General features: G+C 36.1%; 1 protein-coding gene across 4 annotated transcripts in view; it reads left to right on the top strand.

The window, feature by feature from the left end:
• Hsp110 (heat shock protein 70Cb) overlaps window positions 1-8,343 on the top strand; it is a 92,338-nt gene that overhangs the window by 19,015 nt on the left and 64,980 nt on the right. The window lies entirely within an intron of this gene.

Here is an 8,343-nt window from a genome sequence, read left to right as displayed (position 1 = left end):
ATTTTGTTCGAAAAAGGGTCAACTCAATTTTTCCAGAAAAACGAAAGCTACAAATTTTTTCTTTTTACAACAAATTTTAAAAGTTAAAAGCTACAATTAATGGCATAGTAACATATTGGATTAAAAACTCTATCGACTAGGTGTATGGTGTCAAGTTAGCACTACATACCATTTTTTCTTAAAAAACGAGAGCTACAAATTTTTTCTTTCCACAACAAATTTTAAAGTTAAAAGCTACAATTAATGGCATAGTAACATATTCAATATCTCAATTCTATCGACTAGGTGTATGGTGTCAAGTTAGCATTACCTACCATTTTTTCTTAAAAAGCGAGAGCTACAAATTTTTTCTTTCCACAACAAATTTTAAAGCTAAAAGCTACAATTAATGCCGTTATAACATTTTGGATATCTCAATTCTATCGACTAGGTGTATGGTGTCAAGTTAGCACTACATACCATATTTTTTAAAAAAATGAGAGCTACAAATTGTCTCTTTCCACAAAAAATTTACAACAAAAACACTACAATTAATGCCGTAGTTAACTTTTCCGATATCGAAAAGTGTAGTGCTAATTTGACACATGCCAGTTAATTATGTGTAATATGAGGTAGACTTTTGTAAAAAAATGTAAATTTTGGATAACAAATGGAATATAGACAAAACTGGTCGAATTAAGGCACTTCTTTTATTTCTGCCACTAGTATTATGAACTTTTTTCAACCAGAAAATAAATTTGTAAATTTAATTTTTTTTTGCATCAAGCTTTTTTCGACACACCTTAAATTACTTTATCAGATATGTACACAATAAGGTATTATTAAATGCATATAAATTTAATTACTGTCTTTCATTTTGTTACTAATGAAAAAATTTTCACTTTAAATAAAAAAGTACGTTTCACCAAACCCATTTACTTATTATTTTTTATATGGTAGGAGAGCTTCTCAAACCATATTGATGCAATTTTTTAATGTTAAGTCGTTGAAAAATAATAAATATCTAAATCCCGGGACTGATCCCGGGATCCCGGGATTGAACCAACAACATCTCGAAAATCCCGGGATCGTAAAAATCGAAAAAATTAACATCCCTATTCCGAATTAAAGCTCTGAACACATCGAAAACGACATCACCACACGACATGACATTAAGGTTTTATCTATATAATCTAAACGCCTTGTCGACGGCGACATGATTTTTTTGAACGCGGCAGCGATACATGAGTTTGTTTGAGTTTGACATAAAAGAAGAGGAGGAATCTTATCTGTCGCTAGAAAAATAGAAATATATCCAATCTGGCCACAGCTACATTTTGGGCANTCTAAACGCCTTGTCGACGGCGACATGATTTTTTTGAACGCGGCAGCGATACATGAGTTTGTTTGAGTTTGACATAAAAGAAGAGGAGGAATCTTATCTGTCGCTAGAAAAATAGAAATATATCCAATCTGGCCACAGCTACATTTTGGGCAAGTCGCAGTTTTGCCGTGTCGTCGCCAAAATAATTATCTACATAAGAGTACGTGTTAAAATAATTTGACAGCTGTGGTAAAAAATTTAAAATGTGCCTAATGGACTGCAAAAATAGTGCCGAAAAGGAGATGGAAGTGCCACAAAATTGAAATTGCTTTTAAGGCTTTTTAAGAACCACATATGGGTGTTTCCATCGGAAGGTGTACCGCGACAAAAAATAAATAAAAGTCATATATCTGACGTATTTATGGCCCAAATTGTCTGCTTTCTAAAATTATTACTGGCTAGGTAGCTAGAAAAATGTTTGCGTAAAATGGTCTTGCTAGGTGGCACCAAAGTCTAGATATTTCATACATGTTTTATTTACTTTGAAAATTCATTTAAAAGCAATATTAACAAAAATATAACGATGGAAATTTATGTCACGTGATGCCACGTCTCGTGTGGTTGTTGTTGTTGTTGTTGTTGTAGCGGCTACAACAACCCCGCCCAGATCGGTTGGTATCTCAGTCGTTGTCGTCAAGTTCCACTAACGGCAACCCTAGGAAGCGTGCAGCTTCTGTGGGATTTGTCCACAGGGACAAGGCCGTTAGGGTTGTCGGGTTTTCCGGGCATGCGAAGAGATGTTTCGAGTCATGTGGGGTCTCTCCACATGCCGGACACTCTTTCGGCACATCCTCATTCACTTGGGGTTGTAAAAGAAAATTTAAACAAGTTACATTAATTCAAAAAACTTTAAAAACAACTAGAATTACTCCAAATCATATTAAAAAAAGTTTCATGAAAAGAGCCATCCACAATTCGCAGAGGTTTGCGATTTTGTATCGACACTGTCTTTAATTGCTTATATTTAAGGACCACGCGGTTCGATTGTTACCATTTTTCGCTTAAATATAGAGCTATTCATGTGCTATACAATGGTAAAAAAAGGAAAAGAAAACACATGCTTTTGCTTGTTTGTGCCTCATTGAAACGTACGACTGTCACGTATGTGACGTCATTCAAACGACAGTCGGGTCGGCCAAAAATGGCACTATTGTGCCTACTTTTCCATCACTGCCTCACACGTATTCTTACGCTCTATCGTTTAGTCGTTAGCGAGACAGCAACGAATCAACATCGCGGATGGGTGTTCTGCTTTGTTTCTTTAATATAAAGATGCCTTGTGAGAAATATGTATGTAAATACATTGAAAATTATTTTGGTGGCATACAATGCCTTTGGGTTGTTCGTCCTTTAAAAAAAAACTAGGGAATATGCTATTAAAAGACATTTTTACAACACATTTCACAATTATATGAAACATTTTGATAAACATGCATTTCAATATTGATGTGGGTGAATCCAAAGGAGTTTTTTATTGAGTTTTTATGTATGTACATATCACTCTATTCAATAATGTCATAACTCAAAAAACTAAAAAACTCGAGAAAAACGACACTAAAGTTTTGAATTTACATATAAACTCCGTTGCATAATTATAAATCCAGTACAATAGTCTTTGAAACAGCCGTCACAATCAAGATAATATTATAATAGAGTGGTTAGTTTTTTTACAATCATAACCTTATTTAAAAGAACTCCAAAAATCGAAAAATTACTTGTTGCAAAACTATAAATCCAAAAAGAGAAATCTCAATATAATGAGGTAAAACATGCAATTATGTCCTAATACTCTATTTGTGCTCCATTGACTTAATTAACTGAAAAATGGGCTTCCTTATACTTACGACATAATGTCTTCGGTAAAGCGCATCCAGTTTATGTCACTCTTGCAAAACCGCCAATTTAAGCCATATAACGTTTTCAAATTGGCGATTATCAGCATCAACTTTCTTTGCCAGTATTCTCCACACATTTTCCATTGGATTGGGGTCAAGAGAGCACAAGGGTCCGAATATTGTTGGTTTCCGCCACAATTTGCCAGAAGTTAACAGCAAAATGTTTAGATCCCGTTGGTCATTAAACAATTTGGAGGGCCTTAAAACGTTAGTAGCACTTCGAGTATGGCGAAATAATCACGGCTCCGCGCCTTTTGCTACATCCTAAAGCTGCTCGAAAGGATTAAAATTCACTATTAAGAAGTAGGCTTAGGTTATCTTTTCAGACGAAAAGAAATTCAATCTGGATGGATAATAGAACGGTTTACGGCAAGAACGATGCATTTTTTACCGGCAGAATTTCGGTTGTGGAAATGTGATTTTGTAGGGTGCAATAACATCCGATTGTACCCTTGAGTTGCAATTCTGCTCAAATAAAATGAAGAATTTAGACTATATTCCCATACTGCGGATCAGGTTCAAACCAGTTATTGAGTGCAATGAAAGACATTGCATTTTTCAACACGACAATGCTGCATTTTATAGAAGCAGGGATGCAAAATGCTGCTTGGAAACCAGCAATATTCGAACCCTTGACCTCTCGAGACCTCAATCCAATGGAAAATGTGTGAAGAATACCGGCAATGAAAGTTGATGCTGATAATCGCCAATTTGAAAACGTTATGGCTTAAATTGGCGATTTTGCAAGAGTGGCATAAACTGGGTGCTGCTTTACCGAAGACATTATGTCTAAGTATGAGGAAGCATATATTTCAGTTAATTAAAGTCAATGGAGCACGAATAGGGTATTAGAAGGACATATTTGCATGTTTTACTCATGTTATTGGGACTTCTTTTTTTGGATTTGTAGTTTTGCAACAAGTAATCTTTAGATATTTTTTAACCTTTTAAATAAGGTTATGATTATAAAAAAATTAACCACTCTATTATAAGAGAGCCCTTACCACGCAAAAGTCATAGAATAAAGTTTTTACCAATCTTGATTGTGACGGCTGTTTCAAAGACTATTGTACTGGATTTATAATTATGCAACGGAGTGTACTCCCGGGGGAAAAATTAATACACATCTTGTTCTAATGACTACTGGTAATCGTTACAGCTATGCAATTTTTACACATCATTTCAAATAGGTAACGTTCATTTTTGCATACTTAACTCGATTTTTTTGCTTTTTTTTTGGATTATGCCACTTTTCTAGTAAATGAGCGATGCCCATATACATATCGTCACCTGAAATGCAAAAAGACGTAACAAAAATCGTCACTACAATAGAAAAAGTTGTGAGTAATATTTTGCTTTTCATAAAACGATGTGGGGAGTTGTATGAAAATTCGATGAACGCTGAAATTCATCATATCAATCAAAAAGTGTATTTTGAATTTTTTATCAGCTACAACTTTTTGCATTTCAGCTACGATGTTTGTTACGTCTTTTTGCATTCAGGTGACGATATGTTTTAAATATACATATGTATGTATTTATATGTTTTCGTTGAAGCTCGATTCGTTAAAAATTCTGTTTCACTTCTCGTGCTCACCAACACAGACACAGTTTAACTTTTGCCGACCACTGCTCTAAATCATAGGTGGGCAATTTTTGCTCGCGAGCAACGCCAGCGCCGCAGTTCGTATACGTATACAGCAGTGATCGGACTTAAAAAAATTCTGTATGGTAGTATCTGGAAAAAATGTGGTAGATTTCAAAAAAATGTGTAAGATCTCATGTTTTGGATCAAACTTTGTACAAAAATTAAAAAAAAATCTGCAAGGGTTCACCTAAATTGCAAACTTTTTAATTAGACTCCAAAAAAGATAGTTTTAGTACAATAAGGTGCCAGATTGAAGTTACTAAAAATTGCGTTGAGTTTTGGGAATTTTTTTCCTTGGCAGTGTAAAGCAGGAGCATATTTTGAGAGATTTCTGCAACCTTGCGGACTGCTGCCAGCTTTTGTTTTTATTACATCACGATTAGCGAACAAATGTGGCACGTTCCAGAAAGCGCTACTTGGGATTTGCCGATTTTGAAAAATCTCAAGTAAAAGTAAACAACGCCTCGAAAACTTAAAATGCACTGAAATTTGCCAATACTTTCACAAAAATCGCCGTTTTTTAACATTTTCGCTATTAGTTCTTTTTATAAATCATATATTTTGCAATTTAACACAATAAAACCACGTTTCCTGACGAAAAATTTATTATTGAGAAAATTTACTATTTTACAGTTTATTTTATCCTCCCATTCGGCTTTATTTACTTTTACTTGAAAAATTTCATCGCCACCGGGAATGTGGAATCTTGTATTATATCATTCTTGTTACCATATACATAGTGTTTAGTGTTGGAAAATTTTTGCTCTTAAAATTAAGAAAATTATGGCGAGCAAAAATAAAACTGCTCAAAAACGCGAATATGTGGTATATTTCCGACCTTGTGTGGTAGATGTGGTAGATGCTCAAAAAAGTGGCAGATCTACCACAATGTGGTAGAAGTCCGATTACTGGTATACAGAAGCAAAGCAGCGAATTTCGATTCAGTCTGCTTACAGATTTCACCAAGGTAACATCACGCTCGGCTGCTGATTGTTTTTCTTCGTAATTTTAGCACACGCTGCCGACATTTTGTGTAGGAAATTTACAAAAAAAGCCCAAAGCAAAGAGTGGTGTATTATTTTTCGATTGGTGTTTGCATGAGTTTGCTACGATTCAAACACAAAATAGTGCGACTCTATATAAGAACTACAGTTTATAGTTCAAAGAACCTTGAACAACCCACAATGTTCGTTATGCTCTTATTCCTACGTATTTTTAATATAAGCAAACTGTATTTTTCTTGCCGTGTGAATTAAAAAAAAATATAAAATGGGCTGCTTGCTGACCAACGTTCACTAATTTTATAATAGGTTCCATGATTTTTTTTAAAAAAGAGCACAAATTGTATTCTTTATTTTAGAAAGGTTGTTTTCTATCTTAAGAAACCGATAGAGAAATATAAATGCTGGTTTATGCCCTAAAATACTTAATGCAGAATATTTATAAGTTATACTCTATTTTTAGAACTAAATACCTATTTATATGAAAATAATAAAATCTAAACACCGTAATCATCTTGCCGGCTGGCATTTCAAAGATTTGATTCTAACAAAACGGTGCCCAGTTATTAAACAAATGAGTTTTACCAATTTAATTTTTTTTTTAAATTTTACATGTACTAAATTTTTCGTATGCAAAAATTCCTATGAACTAATAGTATTAGTTACTAACACTTCCAAGATTCATTATTCCACTATACGTATAGGCAAAATAGATCAATAGACCCATGTACGAAAAATACCACTTTTAGTACATTTATAAAAAATGTGGCAACCACAACTGAGCGCGACGCACTAATAGCACGTCAAAGTGAGACTGTGTTGGTGTGCCCAGCATCAGGTAGGTAGTTAGAGGTGGCTGCCGCCTTAGCGGCACACTTAGGCCATAGACCACAGTTGACACCGCTCAATTACCCTCCCCATTGAACCATTTCGTGTCGCTGATGAATCTCATCAGGCACCTCGCATCGGTATTTGAAACCTCTCTAAGGTCGGCCACGAATGGTGAACCCAGATGACGCAACCTGCTTCTGCACATTGCAGGGCAGTTACACAAGAGGTGCAAGACTGTTTCCTCCTCTTCGTCGTTCTTGCAGCTTCTGCAACATCTACGAAAAGGCACCCCGAGCGTTTCTGCATGTTTACCTATTAAGCAGTGGCCGGGTAGGGCCCCCACGACGTTAGATATATCCTCTCTTTTAAGAGAGTAAACCCTTCGTGACCGCCTCCGGTCCCATTTAGGCCAAGTCTGCCTGGAAATTCGAAAAGTCTTACTTTGACTCCATCTTTCTTCAGCTTGTTTATAAACAAATTCACTAATTAACAGCCTTCAAGTGGCAAAAGGCCTACCAATGCGTTCTTTATCAGGAAGAATGTGCCCTGCCTTGCAAGTTCATCTGCCTTGCAAGTTCATCTGCCTTGCAGTTTCCCTCTATGTCTGTTCTGCTTGGCTATCTCCTGTAGAGATAGGCGGCAGTCCAGCGCAATCTTTGAGTGATACGTGAAGGAGCTCAGAGCTTTGATTGCAGCCTGGCTATCACTAAAAATGAAGATGTCCCTTCCCATCATTTCGGTTCCAAGCTGCTCAACAGCTTCTATGATAGCTGAACTTCAGCTTAGAATACGCTGCAGTAGTCCGGTTGCCATTGTAATTCCTCTCTTAAGCGAAGAGCAGCGAACGCTGCCATCTGCTTTCCTACCAAATCCAGTGCCAGAAGATCCAAAATAGCGTTCAGAGCATCGTTTGGCGTGGTTCTGAGCGCTCCGCTTATGCAGATCATACTGGACCTTTGCACCTTGGTGAGAAGCCTGAGGTTGACCTCTTTATCAAACGCAGGCCGCCACACGATCACTCCATACAGGAGGACTGGTCTGACGACTGCTATAAATATCCATCGACAGATCCGGGGACTGAGGCCCCATCTCTTGCTTATGGCCCTTTTACAAGTACTCTATACTTTCTGAGATAGGGCGTTTTCGAACTGGCTGCCGAGATAGATCGATCTTCCACTCAGGTGTCGATATGTATGTATACACTTTCTGTTACGTTTTGTTTTGTAAAGTTATATATTTCCAATAGTTTTTGTGATAATTCGTAATAAGTACTGCAAATATACAGTGACGAGCAAAACTGTAACATGGTTTAACACTTTTTGTTTCAGCCACCGCTATATTTCCAAGTTCTAACGACTTTCATACTTTTGCTGTATATTCTTGTTGGTACATCCCTACTCCCTCTCTCATAATGATTTGAAGTCAATACAACAACAATAAAAAAACCAGCAGACAAAAATGTAAATTAAGGCAGATGTTACAGTTTTGCACTCATATATTTCTAAGAGCTTTTTAACAATTTTCACGAAAAAAAAGAACTACTAACACAATGTTCAGTACTCTTTTGCCTGTTTCAGTTCCTGGATGTGATTTGGCGTACCTTAT

This window comes from Rhagoletis zephyria, unplaced genomic scaffold (genome assembly GCF_001687245.7).
Source record: "Rhagoletis zephyria isolate East Lansing unplaced genomic scaffold, Rhagoletis_zephyria_1.1 Rzeph_scaffold_01621, whole genome shotgun sequence".
Taxonomy (NCBI): domain Eukaryota; kingdom Metazoa; phylum Arthropoda; class Insecta; order Diptera; family Tephritidae; genus Rhagoletis; species Rhagoletis zephyria.
Note: the sequence above shows the minus strand (reverse complement) of the source record. Positions and strands in the feature narration are given on the sequence as shown.